At 47.0% G+C, this 15,726-nt stretch overlaps 1 long non-coding RNA gene across 1 annotated transcript; it reads right to left on the bottom strand.

Moving 5' to 3' along the window:
* Positions 1–588: 588 nt before the first annotated feature.
* Positions 589–3,065, bottom strand: LOC146347449 (uncharacterized). Its single transcript, XR_014790305.1, has 3 exons — positions 2,656–3,065; positions 925–1,077; positions 589–814 (listed from the first exon to the last, which is right to left on the bottom strand). It is a non-coding gene; the product is annotated as an uncharacterized LOC146347449 (long non-coding RNA).
* Positions 3,066–15,726: the final 12,661 nt, after the last annotated feature.

Raw genomic sequence — 15,726 nt, 5'->3', positions numbered from 1 at the left:
CCTCCCGGATAGGGTAGAAAGGGAGCCCGAGAGGCGCCGCCCATTCTTCGCGGTGGGTCGACTCGGCACCACCTCGATGTTGCCGGGCAGCCGCAAAGAGCACAGGGGATCTCAGGCCAAGTAGGGGTTGGGGCGGTGCGGCCCCAAACCTGTGAATGTTTACCTGGAAGTAAAACCCGCGGAATACATGGGACTTTCTTCCAGGTTTGCGTGCATCGGATTTTCATTTTCCGCAGCCCTCGGGAAGCAGAACACCAGCGCACAGGAAGGCGAGCACACGCATCCCTCCGATTGTACACACCTTCAACTAAGCCTCGAACTCCATGCGCACAGTATTTTATCCTTTATTTTAAAACACATATTTCTACCCGGCCTTTCGGCCCTCAAATGGCTTCTGCGGTGGCTTATACCCCTAAGAAGTCTACAAATATTAATTATTATTATTATTATTATTATTTTTTAGAAAAGAACCAAAACAGAGTTGTCTTCCTTATACAGTAAGATTTACTTCTGAGTAAAGTGCTCAGACGCACTGTCTGTAGCCCCCACCCACCCCCACACACTCACTCAAAAAAAGAGGGTGGGAAAGAGGTTAACAATATGGAGGAATATTTATTTATATTTTATTTATTTACAGTATTTGTATACCGCTCCATATCTAGAAGAGATATTGACCACAGCTCTGTCTCCTTAGAGCAATTCATATTTCAGGTCCTGTTTTTTCGTTCTTTATTCCCTCTCATTTCTAATGTGCGTGTTTCAAACACCAGTGATTCTTTCTTACTTGGTTTCTCAAGTGCTCTTCACAGGCCACCTTTAAAAAAAAAAAAAAAATCTCAAAAGTCGACGCCTAAAATGTGAGGTGTGAATGAAGCAAACAGGTGTATATGAAACACGAGTATCATACGGGTAGATTTGCCAAACCTGGGTTTGTGGCCGTACTGTGTATGGCACAGGCCTTCCTTAAAGCGCGCCATAACCTTATCCAAACACTTGGTGTGTTCACCGTCCACACTGGCTTTCTTCCGAGGAATTTCTTGGTGCTTCCCTCCTCCATGAAAGAAACCCACACCTTTCCTGTAGTGCCAGAATCCAAGGGGAGAAATAAAGGATTTGGACCACAATCCAGCCACTCTGAAGCGCTTTCCAGTCTCGTTCATTTTAATAGACATACTTCATTTCCTCTTCTCGAAATAAAATAAAATAAAAGGGAAATTAAACGTGGCTAGATCGTGGCATAAAACGTGGATATATATATATATATATATATACACACACACACACATATACATATACACACACATATATATATATTCGTCTTTGCCTATATATATATATATATATTCGTGTGAGCCACGTTTTATACCACGAGCTAGCCACTATATATCTATAGCCAAGACAGAGCTTTTAAAGAATTCCCATTGGTTTCAACTGGAGGTTTAAACATACGCCTGACCCTCGCCTATTGAATTCAATGGGACGTTAAAAAGATTCCCCGAATTTATAGTCTGCAGCGTCCCAAGAAGCACCCTGGAAGCGGCAGTCACAAGGCGGCCTGTACAGCGAAGCTTTTTATCTTTCGATGTGGAGTGAATCCAATTTGGCCAGACGACTCCGTCTCGATCCCTCCGTCCACGCAGAGAGCCTTTTAGGGAAGCCGTGCCCCTCGTTCTGGCACGATCCCTCCGGGGAGAACTTGGCTGCCGCCCCTCATCTGAATGCCGTGGCCGTGTCAATCGGGATTGGAACGGAGAAACGGGATCCGGCGGAGAGCGCTGGGAAACAATCGCCGGGTGGGGAACAAAAGGAACTTTCAGTTCTCAGGGCGATGGACGGGAGAGGGAGGGGAGGAGCAGGCGAGGAGACCGTCGGTGCTTGACAACTTCGAAGGGCGGCGAGCGCCGGAGCGGGCCGTGGCGGATTCACCCGGCTCCTTTCCCTGCTGTCCAGAAGAGTTACACCCACGCGCGCCCCGAGTCCCCCGTGTGATTTCTCCCTCCTAGGCCAGGCAGGGCTCCCCCTCCCCCCGCTGACACTCCTCATCCGTTCTGCTTTCCTTCCCCGAATTTTAGAAGACCTGACCGACTGCGGGGACTTGTGGGTCCCGATCCGCCCTCCCCTTTGACTCCAGTGAGAGGGATTCCAGCATATGCTTCACTCTCCTTCTGAAACCGAGGGCATTTTAAAGTGCGGGACTTTGGCTAGGTGCGTGTTCCCCTGTCCTTTTTTGGGATGGCTCTCCGTGCCTGTTTACTTGGAAGGAAGTCAGTTCCCCTTTCCCAGTTCAGTGGGCTGGGCTCACTCCCAAGTAAGTGAGTATACCAGTGCAACCTAAATCGGTTTCGAGAAAGCCTGGATTTCCGCCTGCTTCACCAGAGAGCCCGATTTTCCCCAGGACTTGGCGTGCTTAGGGTTTTAGCTTTAAAACAGTTTAACAGCCTCCCACACATACACTCCACCCCCCCCACACACACACACCCAAATAGGCAAAGCACTATGACAAAACACCATCCCCTCTTGGAGTAAACAAGGAGCACGATCCAGCCAAAGCACCGTCCCTTTTCAACCCCATCGATTTCGCCCGCGCTTCCAATCTCTTCTGCGGAGATCAGTGGGGGGCTTCAAAAAGTTCGGCTTCGGATGGATCGTGCTCACCCAGGGTTTCTCGTGGGATGCAGGTGGCCCAAGTGATGTGTAAAGTTTTCTTTTCTCTCTCTCTCCCTTTCAAATGATGTAGGAAAATCTGTCTGTCTATCATCTGCTTTCTAAATATTCAGCCTATTTCTGGAGTCCCAAAGTTTTAAATTCCTGAATAGTCTCCATTAAAGGGAGTGCAACCGATGCTACCAATCTATTGGTTGAGCCGCATTTTTTTTTTTTTTTTAAGAACAAGCCGCCCCATCAGCCGAGCAGAGGAAAGAAACAAGGCTGGGATTAGAAGGCGGAGGCGCAGGCGAAGGAAACGAGCGAGGGCGAAAAGGGAAAGCAAAGCGGCGGAGCCGGAGAGACGACGAGAGGACGCCGAAGTCGAGGCACACGATCCAGGCCGAGCGGAGCACTGCGCCGGCGGGATCCGATGCGGGTTCATTTGGAAATACCCTCCCCCCCGCACCCCCACACCCCCACGGAGTCCAAAGGGACTTACTCCCCTGTAAGTGTACTTAAGGTTGCAGCCGTGAACACGCCCACCGATTTTAATGGAGAGCGGAGCATTTGCTCGTCCGCCGCCCACTGAAAGGAATGGGGTTTCTGAGCTCGGTTCCTGCTTTCAAATCAGTCGAGCCCCTGTAAAAAAAAAAAATGAATGAGTGAATCTCCCCCCAGTTAAGAAGTATTGAACGCTGAGAATAAGGAGGCAGTAAAATAATAACTATGAATGATAATTCGTTCCCCAAAGGCCTCCAAACAGCTTCTGGAGAGAAACAAATCAGCCCCATCGAACGGGGAAAATCACCCCACGAATTTTGGCGAGGGTTCGACAAGCCGTGTAAATCCAGGCCTAGGGGTCGCTGCTTGCTTGGTCGAGTTTCGGCGTGGGGCGGGTGGGGAGGGGGCGCTTCGCAATGGACTGGAAGGTGCCTGGCGCGGGGAGCAGGCGAGGGTGCGAAACGCTTGGTTCAGAGCACCGGTTTTGCGGCGGCGGGGGTGAGGGGCGATCGGAGCGCGGCGACTTGGATCGGCTCCAGATGTTTTTCGAGAACGGCTGCCGCGCTGCGGGACAACCCGCCACGCCAAGTCCGGCGGAAGACGCCGGCGAAGATCGCCCTGGCAGTTGCGATAACCTGTTCAGAAGTACAGGGCTGGAGGTGGCAGTGATAAACCGTGGTTTAAAAGAAAAGGAGAGCGAGCGAGCGAGAGAGCTGGGCGGGGGGCAGAGATGGAGAAAGGGGACACCCACCCAACTCGGAAGAGAAGCGGTGGGATCAAACCAGAAGCGGGACACGAACCACGGCGGGATGGCCGGCTCTCCCTTCGGGTTTGGTCACCCGCACCACGCCTGCAGGCCAACACGCGTCGGATCGCGGGCTGCGCACACCCGCGCGTGGCTCGACACAGGCCCGGCCCGGCGCTCCGAGGTCCCACTGATTTCCACGGGAGACTGAAGCGCCCCGCTGCTCGCCCCCCCCGTGAAATCAGTGGGAATCGAAGGGGCTGTATGGCGCCCCTTGTTCGCCTCTTTGGGACTCCTAAGGAGAAGTTCGCTTTTCGGCCTTGGGATCGACGTCGACACGCTCTTTTTCGCGACCATTTTCGCCCGGGTTTGCGGGGATTTGGGGGAGGCGAGGGCTCCAATGTTTAACAAAACTTTTTCTCCCCTTCCCCTCCAGAACGTCCGGGGGGGGGGTCTATTTGTTGTTATTTTCCTGCGAAAGAAGAACTCTGACAAACTCTGAGAAAGGTATATACGTGGAGACCGTTTGCAAACTAACCTTAAACCAATCCTCCAATAATTACTGCGTTGAGAATAATACACACCCATTTTTACACTTCACAGTAGCAAACCTACACCTTAAGCTTCTTCTTTTTTAAAATGCAGGAAACGATTCGTTAGATCCACAGACTTGATGTTATTGTGAACCTCGAGGTGAGCCAAAGGTCCAGCAGTCTCACAACAAGTCCCCTTGACTTCAGTGGAAGATGTATCAGCCTGATACGCTTTCACCCGATGGCTGGATCGTGCCCTTAAATTTGGGTAGTGTGGGTGAGAGCGTGGCGAGTGCCCCCGTTTTACCGGGAGCAGACTGCCGTGGACGGGATCTCAGTGGGGCTTGCTTCTCAGGGAGTGGGGCAGCGTTCCCGGGTTGGGTTTGTTGGGGATGGTGTCTGTCCGTCCCCCTTGAGGCTGAGTATCTTTCAGAGCCGGCGCGGAGGAGGCAGAGCGGCCGATCTGCAGCCAAGTTTGGGATTTCATGGGTTGCATTCGTAGCCCCCGGAAAACAATGAGCCTGGACCCAGCCAGACGTAGGCTCTTTCCGCGCCGTTCGGAGCATTCCTCAGAAGGAAGCCCCGCCGAGTTCAGCCACCCTTCCAGCGCAAGCCCAGGGCAGGCGCGTCTGCCCAGAAGGAAGTCCCACTGAGTTCCACGGGACTTTCTCCTGGGGAAGCGGCGATAGGAAGCACAGCCGTCGCCTCCAGAAAGCGCTGAAGTGTCCGCCCCTTTGAAGCCCCAACCGGTCCAGGGGAAGAGGGAAGGGCGGGCTTCGTGAGTAACTCTCTCCTGCGGAATCGACGGGCTCCGCTTGAGTCGAAGGAGGGCTCCAGCTTGAGCGCGTGGTGGATCGGGCCGTATTTTTCTCGCTTTGACGTGCTAAATGGGTCTTTAGCCGTGGGGGGGAGGGGGGTTCCTTTGGCGTCGGTGCCTGAGCTGGGCTGAGCGGAGGGCGCTTCTCATCAAGCTCGGATTTATGAGGCTTGTTAAATACGCATTATTACTTAACACCTCCCCCCCCTCCAGAAGGGGCTGAGAAACACCCCCCCCCCCCCCCGAGACAACAAGGCGTGTGTCAAACAATTCCCCGCGGCAAGGCGATACATCTCCGCCACTGTCACCCACACACCCACTTTTCAGTCCCCGCGCGGGTGCCTTTCAACCCCCAAGCAACCCCCTTTCTACGAAACTTTAAGGACGGCGACGGTTTAACTAGCTGCACTCGGCAGCCGCCCAAGGAAATTCGGGCGGTGGTTTCTTAGAACTTTCCTTTCGGGCGCACGGAAAGCAGGAGAGACTTTGGGGAGTTGGGGAGGAGAAGGAGGCGGGGGGAGGTGTCTCTCGGTGTCCGGTGGATTTTCTACGCCGGGCAACACGTTTAAAATATTTTTTTGCAACAGCAAAGATGTCCCTCCCTCCACGCCCTGGCTTCGCAGTTCACAACTAGGAAAGATAAAGAAGTGTGTGTGTGTGTGTGTGTGTGGGGGGGGCAGAATGGGGTGTGGCGAGAGGGAGAAGGAGGTCTTCTTGGCCAAAATAAATCTATAATGATATGGAGGCCACGATCCAGCCAAAGTCGGGCACTTTTCACGCCCGTTTCATTTTAGCAGGAAAGTTATTAAAACACATTTTCTCCCATTCACATCAATGGAACAGCTATTTATTTTTTAAAGTGTCCGCTTTTGGCTGGATCTGACCTCAAACAGCACACAAACAAACTTCAATCTAAAACTAAGAATTTAAAATGAGTATATTTAGAACATACATTTCAGGGGAGGGAAGGGTGTTTTTTTTTTAATATTTTCTTTATTGTTAATGCTAATTGATTTCTTTAATGTCAAGGGTATTTAAAGTGGCGGTATTTATTCACAGCCTATTACAAATTAATATATTATCTCAATAGCGTTAAAGACACACCGGAATTCTATCCACCTATCTATCTTCCCCAGCCCAGTGACGTTTATAGAGCCACCCTTAATTAACAAAATGATTTCCATTCTGTCTCGCGAAGGATCCTGGATCATTTTCGAGGCGACTTTTGCGGTTCTTTTGCCCCCCCCCACTCCCCCCTCTGTCTCGCTCTCCCACCCAGCCTTGCGTTATGCGTCTTTGGGGAAGGAGGGGGGCAGGGGAGACCCAGTTGCGGCGCCAGCTGCACTTGCATTTATTTGTTCTGCTGCCTTGCTCCTGCGGGGCTGCATTCCGCCGGGCTTTTAGAATGATCATTATTTTCAGGCGGCCGTGTTTGCATTGCCTTTGCGGCCGACCGAAATGCGCGGCGTCCCGGAACAAGGCGACGTCCGCGGCGCAGGCGGAGCCCTAGCGCGGGTGCCACGAGCCAGCTCCGGCGGCCTCCCGCGAGCAAAGTGCGCGTGTCCTCCCCCGGTCGGGAGGCCCGAGGCCAGGACTTCGCTCGACCGCCGGTGGGAAGCGCCGAGAGGAGGCTGAGGGAAGCCCCCGGCGCTGCCAGCGCCCGTCCCCCCCTCGAAAGCCCGTTTGGCGCGGAGGGAAGGGAAGCGGCCAAGAGAGGAGATCGACCACGTGGAGACGCGAGAGGGCCGAGCTGCTGGGCACACACCTGGGCGGAAGCCGAGATCCTTCCTTCCTTCCTTTCTCCCCTCCAAATCCTCCTTTTCCGTGGAGGTCATTTAATCTCTTAGTCCTAATCCCTAGCTGCATTTGCGCCATTCGCTCCCTGTTGCCCTGGCTTCTTCCTCCCTGCTGTCTCTCCCCCTCCCCACTCTACAATTAGACTGTGAGTTCTTCGGGGCAGAGAGTTGCCTTTTGCTTGTGTTACTCCATAAAGCACCAGTGGACACTGATGGTCCTGTATGCCTTTCTTTCTTCAGAGTCAGAGAAACAGTGAAAGAGAGGATAAGAGAACGCGAGAAAGACACACAGAGAGAAATGATTTGGTGGTTTACAACCAGGTCGTTTGCCAGGAGTTAGCAGTTTATATTTAGAAGGATCACGGATGTGACAGAAATGGGCAAACACAGCTTCGGAGAAATTCATGGAGGACAGGTCTTTCAATGCTTATTAGGCATAGTAACTAAAGGAATCTCCAGGGGCAGAGGCAGTGCACCTTTGAACACCCACTCCTGCAAAGCAAGCAATGGCCCCGTTGCCTCTATTTGTTGGGTTCTGGCTGTGGCTGGCCACTGCTGGAAACAGGACATTGAGCTAGATGGACTGTTGATCTCACCCAATCTGATTTTATGTCTTTATGACCCTTGTTATTGTTGTTGTTCAGTCGTTCAGTCGTGTCTGACTCTTCGTGACCCCATGGACCATAGCACTCCAGGCCTTCCTGTCCTCCGCTCTCTCCTGGAGTGTGCTCAAGTTCATATTCATTGCATCAGTGATGCTATCTAGCCATCTCATCCTCTGCCGTCCCCTTCTCCTGTTGCCTTCAATCTTTCCCAGCATCAGGGTCTTTTCCAGTGACTTTTCTCTTCGCATTAGGTGGCCAAAATATTTGAGCTTCAGCTTCAGTATCTGTCCTTTCAATGAGCAGTCAGGGTTGATTTCCTTTAGGATTGACTGATTTGTAGGGATGTACGAAAGTCACTTACCTGGTCTCGCAGCTTGCTTCGCGGTGGGGGGGAGGCGCTTCACTTCTCTCCCTGAAGTTCAGGGCTATTTGCGTTGCCCTTATTTTTGCTGTAGTCTATGTAAATCTTTACGTACACTACAGGGACCAAATAAGGAACGCAAATGGCGGCTCCCTATGGGGGCCGCCATTAGCGTACGCGCTTTTTTTTTTTTTAAGTCACCCGTGATAGGCTACGTGACGATTAACGTAGCCTATCACAGCTGACTTTGCAAATCTAGCCGTGATAGGCTACGTTAATCCTTACATAGCCTATCACAGGGGCGTTTTTTTTTTTTTTAACTTTTCTTGTAATGGTGGCGGCGGCAGCCGGTCGAAAGACCAGCTGCCGCCCCCGCCCCTGACGAAGACCTGCCGAACCGCTGCCGGGACCCGCCGCCGGGAGCGACATTCGTGAAAGGTAAGTCCCATCCCGGGGGGCGGGGTGGCGGGGGGGTGGCGGGGGGTGGTGGAGAAATTTCTCCCCGAACCTTCGGAGGACCGAATGCGTTGGCACTCGGCCCCCCGAAGTTTTGGGGAGAAATTCTCCCCCATCCCTACAGTGATTTGACCTCCTTGCAGTCTGGGGGACTTGTAAGAGTCTTTTCCAGCACCACAGTTCGAAAGCATCAATTCTTCAGCGCTCAGCCTTACAGTCCAGCTCTCACAGCCATACATCACTATTATGACCCTTACAATGAGCTAAATAAATGACATGTTGCTGCTGTTTCCATGGACCCTCAAAAATCCACCTCTTGAGGCAGGCCAATTCACCAAAGGGTCTGGAGCGGCACAGGGACAAGTGGTGAACATCAGCAAATGTGGGTTGAATTTTGTATTTCTATCACTGCTGAATACTGATAGCCATTCTGAAATTTTCTGTGCTTTTAAAGAATTTGAGAAGTCATGCTTATACAAATACAAATGGTGGATTCTTACAATATTTTAACTTTTCTGCATCAAACCATCTGCATTCTTACAATATGTCTTCCTATTTTGGGCTCCCCCCATTTGTTTTGCAAATAAAACACATATGCATGAGAATGCTGGGTTTACTTGTCTATAAAACTACAAAACCCATGATGTGGTGTAACTGCAAGTGCAACATGCTTGTGTCTGCGTGTGGGTGGATGGGGGAAGAGAGTCCATCTAGGGCTGTTGCTTAAAGTGAGGAATTGATATACCATCAGAACCTGCCAAATGCCAAATTGGCAGCCAGAGTTTTCCACATAAACCGGCCTGTTCATCCTCAGTGTCATAGTTCGAGGCCATGGGACTTAGCACTACGAGCAGCTGAAGGGAACAGGAGCAAGACCAGCCCTTGTGATTAAAAGGGCATCTGAAGCCTCTGGACTGAAAGCTCCCCTTCAGGTCTAGATGTAGCCATGGTTGCCCACAACCTCAGCAGCAGATGCCTCACGCATCTATTTCTGCAACAAGAAGCAGGATCTTTACTGAATGCCAGAATGCCTGTTTCACTTTGCTCTCTAGGACACCTCAGATGCAGGATGCGTTCCCACTCTGCCTGTCAAAGTGGGGTCACAAAAGCTGTTAAGTGGCTGGATTGCACTTTTGGCTTGACTTACTAGCATTGTTATCATTTTAAACAATGATCTCAAGTGCTGTGTTCACTGATTTATATGGAGGTCTTCAGTGGGATCCCGATCCCTTCCATTATTGTTCTTTTCAATAGGACTGCTGATCGCAGCATTGCCATTTCTGCGATTTCTCCAGAACCCACACAGTTCTGGGCTTGGGCAGTCTCATAGGGCATAACTGCGGCCTATTTCTAATTGCACAATCTTTCTAGGTGCCCATCTTCCTGGAAGACATCTTAGCGCCCTGCTAATATCTGTCATGGGCATCCTCCTCCTGTAGATCTACTTCACAGCTTGTACTTCTTTGTTGCCAGTAGTGGGGACATCCCTGTGCTATGAATACCAGGCAACTGCGATTCTTGTTGCACTGATCAAACAGGCTTTATTCACTTGCTGTAGTATTGCTGAGTTGTTTTCCCTCTGGTCACTTTTCTCCAGTGCCATATCAGTAGGGATGGGCGACATTTTGTTCAGTTTGTTTTCTGATGAGGACTTTCCAAAATTTGCAGATGTCTCCATAACTGCACTGGAAAGAACTAGATTTAAAACAAAGAAAAAACATTAAATGCGGGAGAAAGCGAAACTGACCGATTTGTTCATCCAGGCCCAGGGCTTTGAGTGGTTAGTTCCTAAAAGACTGGGTTTGAATCCCTGGGTATTCAGCCATGTTTGTGGTGCTGTTAGGGTTGCAACCTCTTTTTTTTTTTGGCAGACTCTTCAACTATAACAGCTGTATGGCAGGCAGGTACAACATGGTCTCTCCTAAGCTGGGAACAGCTGTATGTATCGAATTTGGTCAGTGCAGATGGGTCAGAATTTCATTTGGCTTATTTTTTTTTTATAAGAACTTAACAAAATGTGTACATTTCTTTAGACACAGGATGGAAAGAACATGAGATTAAAAAATTCAAATGTGGGAGAAAGTGAACCTGACAAATTCATTAATACCTATGGAAATGTTACTATTTGCAACATCCTTCGTGTGTTCTTTCAAAACCCAGGAGCCTACCCTTCTTATTAAAGATGCAATTTTACAGCATAATCCTATGCATGTCTTCTCAGAGGTAAACCCCATTGAATAAGTGTGTATAGGATTGCAGCCTTAATTGGTTTAATCAATAGATTACGGAATAAAAACTTCAGTGGACTGATCTATGCACTGGTGGTTGTGAATTTTAATCAGCAAGGACTAGATTTTAATTGGAGGAACTGTGACTTAAAGGAACACTTGTTTCTGTTTGAAGTCTATTTTGGTGTTGGTGTGTCACAATAATAGGATATAAAAATAACATAAAATGTTAAAGATGATCTTTTTGTTTTTAAAATTACAATTTATCTCACATTTCCCAGTATCTCAAAAAGGCACTTACATATCAATGTTTTGGCAACAGATTTGTTTCAATATATAGCCTGAACTATTCATGTTTGCTTGGGAGTAGGTTCCATTGAGGGCAATGGGATTTACTTCCAAGTAAATATGGGCTGGATTATGGCCTTAATTAATCAATTGATTAATTAGTTAAAAGGCAGGTGATCAACTAAGAATTCTTAACAACAGTTCTGTTTTTTTTAATCAGTTAACACTGATTCCCCAGTAGCCATTTTAAGGAGAAATGAGAATGAAAGGCCCACTGAGCAAACTGGTCTCCTGTGCCAGTCAGTTGGGAATGCCATGTTTTGTTTTTGAAAATCTAATCATAGTAACCAGTAACTGTAAGCACAGGTGGACACTTCCACCTGTCCAGATACGTATTCGGAGGAAACATTTTTCATCCATACCATTTGCCCTTAGTGATGTCATCACAGAGCAAAATCTGATTGGCTGCACAGCGTTGTGTTATCATCCTGTCTAGTACATGATACCTCATTAGATGGGATTATCCATGTGTCTAATTCAGGAAGGTTGAAGGTGGAAGAAGAAACAGCCAGGGGAAAATGTGATGCTGAGGCCATCACAGTGCCAGACAGGATAGAAAAAAATGGTGAATATTCTAAGTGTTTTTCAGGATCAACTTCCACCTCTCTAAAGTTATGCATTTCAATTTGAAAGTCAAAAATAGATAATTTTTGGTACCACTCTAATCTAATGGAATTTGGGCGTGACTTTCTCTAGGGCCAATATATGAGAATAGATGTAGTCACCATGGATTTCCATTGATCTAGAACAGATTGCCAGATTCATAGGTGACAGCCCATGCTTAATCCAATGCTTGATTTCAATGTAATATATAGAAATAAACATTCTTTTAAAAGGGAGACATAACCAAGTGGCTAGTTTCTACCTAGTGTGGGCTTGTGGTATTCTTGAAGCTTCACTTCCTGAAGTCATGAACTCAGTGGCCATCCACAAGCCACTGTAAACCTCACTCCCCTATATATAGCCAAACTGGACTACCTTACAGGGTGATTATAAGAATTACTGAGAGAATGCAGGTGAAGTTCTTTGAGCAATTCGGAAAATGACTATATCAGGCCTGCACAATTTGTAGTGACCCACCACCACAGAATGCATCACAGAAGCAACACATATGGCTGCCATGTAAACCTCTTTTTTTTGCTGCCTGACTTGGACTGTAATACAAGACAGGGGACTGTTAAGTATCTGGCAGGCTACAATACATGGCCAGCGGGCTACCTTGGGCTGTGAGGGCATTTAGTTGTGGAGGTGTGATGTAAGATTGTCTTCTGAAGCTCTTCTCTGGGTGCTGCTGCCCACAATGGTGCAACGGGTGGCTACCAGGGAAAGATCCTTCTCTGTAGTGGCCCCCCATCTTTAGAAAGCCCTCCCCAGGGAGATCCGCCTGGTGTCTTCACTGTATACATTTAGATGCCAATGCAAGGCCTTCCTATTCCAGTAGGCATTTAATATTTAACATCTTGCTCTGATTATTAACTTTACTGCTGGCTCTTTAACATATTTTATATTTTTAATGTCTTTAATGTTTTAAAATTTGATTATGTTGACATTTGCAATGTTGTATTTACAGTTTTAGCTGTAATTTTATTGCTTTCAGCAGGTTTTATGATTGTAAACCACCCCAAGGGCTTTTGCCAGTTGGGGAATAGATAAATGAAATGAACAAATAAGTGAATAAATAAATGCTCGCCCTGCCCCATTTTATAACCCCATTTGGGGCACCACTTTGTTTCTGGTGGAAGAATATTTCTTGGTAAATATGAGAAGTCTATCACCAATATAACTTCATTCATAAATCCTAGTGCATCCCTCAACACCCCCCCTCCGGCCCCATTTAGGTTACAGATTTTTAAAAGAGTGATTGAGACATAGGTCTACATCTCATAGTAACAAATGGCTAATTTAAAAAATGATACCAATTGATATGTGCATAAATTGCTTCCAGGAGTAGATAGGGACTTGGATTCCTTTAGCATCTATGATCCATCCCAAGCACAGTACTGGGCTCTTCTAATCAAATCTGATTTATGGGGCTTGTTAAGTGCTCATTATGACTTAACACTTTTTTTCCAGCAGGGGCTGCAAAACAGGCCCACTTTGAAACAAGGCATGTGGCAAACAATTACAGGCAGGAGAGACATGGATCTCCACAACTGTCACACTTACCAGTTTTTCCCTTGTCCGTTTGTGTCTGTAAGCCTTTAAATCCAAATGGGATTCCCTCCTGTTAAACTTTGGGAGTATTCCGCTGCAATCCTATACACATTTACCTGTGAATAAGTCCTGTCAAAGTCAGTGGGGCTTTCTTCTGAGTGGACATGTATTATCATGTTGTCTGAAACCAGCCGTGATAACCACCCATGGGTTGTTAACCACGAACAACCCACAGTTCACAACCCAGCAACAAATCATGGATTCTCTTCATGGATTGTTCATGGTTAACAAACCATGGTTTGCTAGCACAGCTGGGTTCAGACAACGTGTTTCAACAACCCATGGTTCAACAACAACCCACACTCAATCCTTGAGCGTGGGTTATTGTGTTGACTGAATCTAGTCACTGTGTGGACAAGAGTGGTAACTCAGCCTTCCTCCATCACTGCCTCATCACCCATCATGAGTTGGAGGCAAGCGTCTGCAGTGGGCAGTCTTTTCTACACATGTAGACTCCATGAGTGATTTAGAATCATGATTTTCCAGGATCCTAAATCATGTGGTGGGGGGGCTATACAAGTAGTGAGGGGATTCCCTGTACAAATGGGGCTTAGTCATCCCAGCTCTCCCTTGTCGCTTGAGTAATTTGAAGTTTGAGCGCCTCAAGAGGGCTCAGGTCATTTTGTATTCTCCAGTTCAGATCAGGAGATTTTCATGGAGGGTGGCCACTTATGAATCGCCAAAGAAGAGGACAATGGTTTGCATAAAATGTGTGTGTGATAATTTATATGTGTAGTTGCACATTTGGAAATAATTATTAAAATTTAAATAGAAATACAGTATACCTCAGTATAGTATGAAAGACTGTGACCGGATGACCTGTATGCCCACCTGTTCAATCTGCTGTTTAGGTGTTAAATGTTAATGGGCAACTTCTTATGGACTTGGACAGCACCGCCCATCAAACAGAGGACACTTTGAAACAGAGGACTTGCCCTCTGCCAGCTTCCTAAAATAGGGGATTGTCCTCTGTAACAGAGGACACATGGCCACCTGACACTTTCAGGAGCATCCCTAATTTTGGTTGTCCATTTATAGTAATAGCAAACAAAAAAGGAAATATTAAAAGTGGCCTTTCCTCCTATTTTTTTAGTTCATTATGTATAAACAATATTTATACACTGCCCAATAACAAAGTTCTTTGGGTGGCTTACAAAAACAATGTGTAGCTACTTTTGTTTGTTCAGTTGCAGTGGTATCTCAAGCAAGTTCTGTTAATATGCACCTTTACTTAAATTTAAAGGATTAATTCATTGATTCATTAATTCATTAATTAAAGACTGCTGGTTAATCAACTAATCAACTTAATTATTTAATTGGTTGACAGCCCTACTATCTATTATTTAACCATGAATATTTTATAGCCTGGTCTTAATTAACAAAGTAATTTTCATTCCGTCTCTAAAACAATATTCGAAATGTTTGGGCCACTTTTTATGTTTTGTTTTGTTTAAAAAATTCATCTGATGTCCCCAACATCTTTCTCTTGCTCGGGGCCAGAGGCGCACAATTGTTGTACCAGCTGCGGTAAGCTTTTACAAAAATAATAATTGTTTTGCTCCATAATTCCAATTGGCTTCCTTATGTGCTTGTTTTAATTAGTTTGCATTGCCATTGCAGCGATCCCAAATCAATGCCATCCTGAAGCAATGTGACATAAATTCCTGCAGTACAGGTGTAGCAGCTAGCAAGTTGCCAAACACTAGGAAGCCCGTGTCTTACACATGGAAGGGGCGAATGCCATTCAGCCAGACTGTCAGTTTGAAACAGCCGAGAGGAAGGAGATCAAAGCCAAGAGCTGGAACTTCTCCTCTCCAGATTAAAGTCTTTATGGTTTGAACTCCTAATGCTGTTAAAGGGAACCAGGACATAGAGCACAACACCGGCTACAAAGTTCTTCTAATTTCACTGAAGTCCTGCTGTATTTTGGCCAATGTAAGCCCTTCCAAGCATTTCAAGGCATGCCGTTTCTTCTGAGGCCTCGTCGGCTACTCCTTGGAAATCACGCAGAACTAATACCTTCAGACATACATTTCTGTTTGTGAGCATATTTATATAACTTATCGCCTCTGGAGAGATAATTTTGATTCCCTCCTAGGTTCCACAAAGTCTTTTAATAGAACTCTGAGCAATAAAACCTGAAATTCTAGTATCTCCAGACATGAAAAGTCTCTTTTTGTTGCGTTTGGTGTCTCTCCTTTCTTGCGGTGACCTCTGCACAGTGGTGTATAAATCTATTATTCCAGTCACTGGGGAATTCTTTTAAAGCTTTCTCTCTCCTTCTGTATCTGTCTCTCTTTTTTGTCAGGAATAAGAGATCGTTCATCTTTAACTAGGCCACATAGAAATTATGATTCTACTGCAGTGTATATTTAATTAGAGTAATCTCACTTGAATTTAATTACCTAATGAATTATTTGTTTAAAAGGTAAAAAGACTTGTTTGCCAAGCACAGTGCAACACACTGATAAGAACT

This window comes from Heloderma suspectum, chromosome 4 (genome assembly GCF_057233095.1).
Source record: "Heloderma suspectum isolate Gila_16-S chromosome 4, 16-S_ref, whole genome shotgun sequence".
Classification (NCBI taxonomy): Eukaryota; Metazoa; Chordata; class Lepidosauria; order Squamata; family Helodermatidae; genus Heloderma; species Heloderma suspectum.
This window is presented reverse-complemented; position numbering and strand designations above follow the sequence as displayed.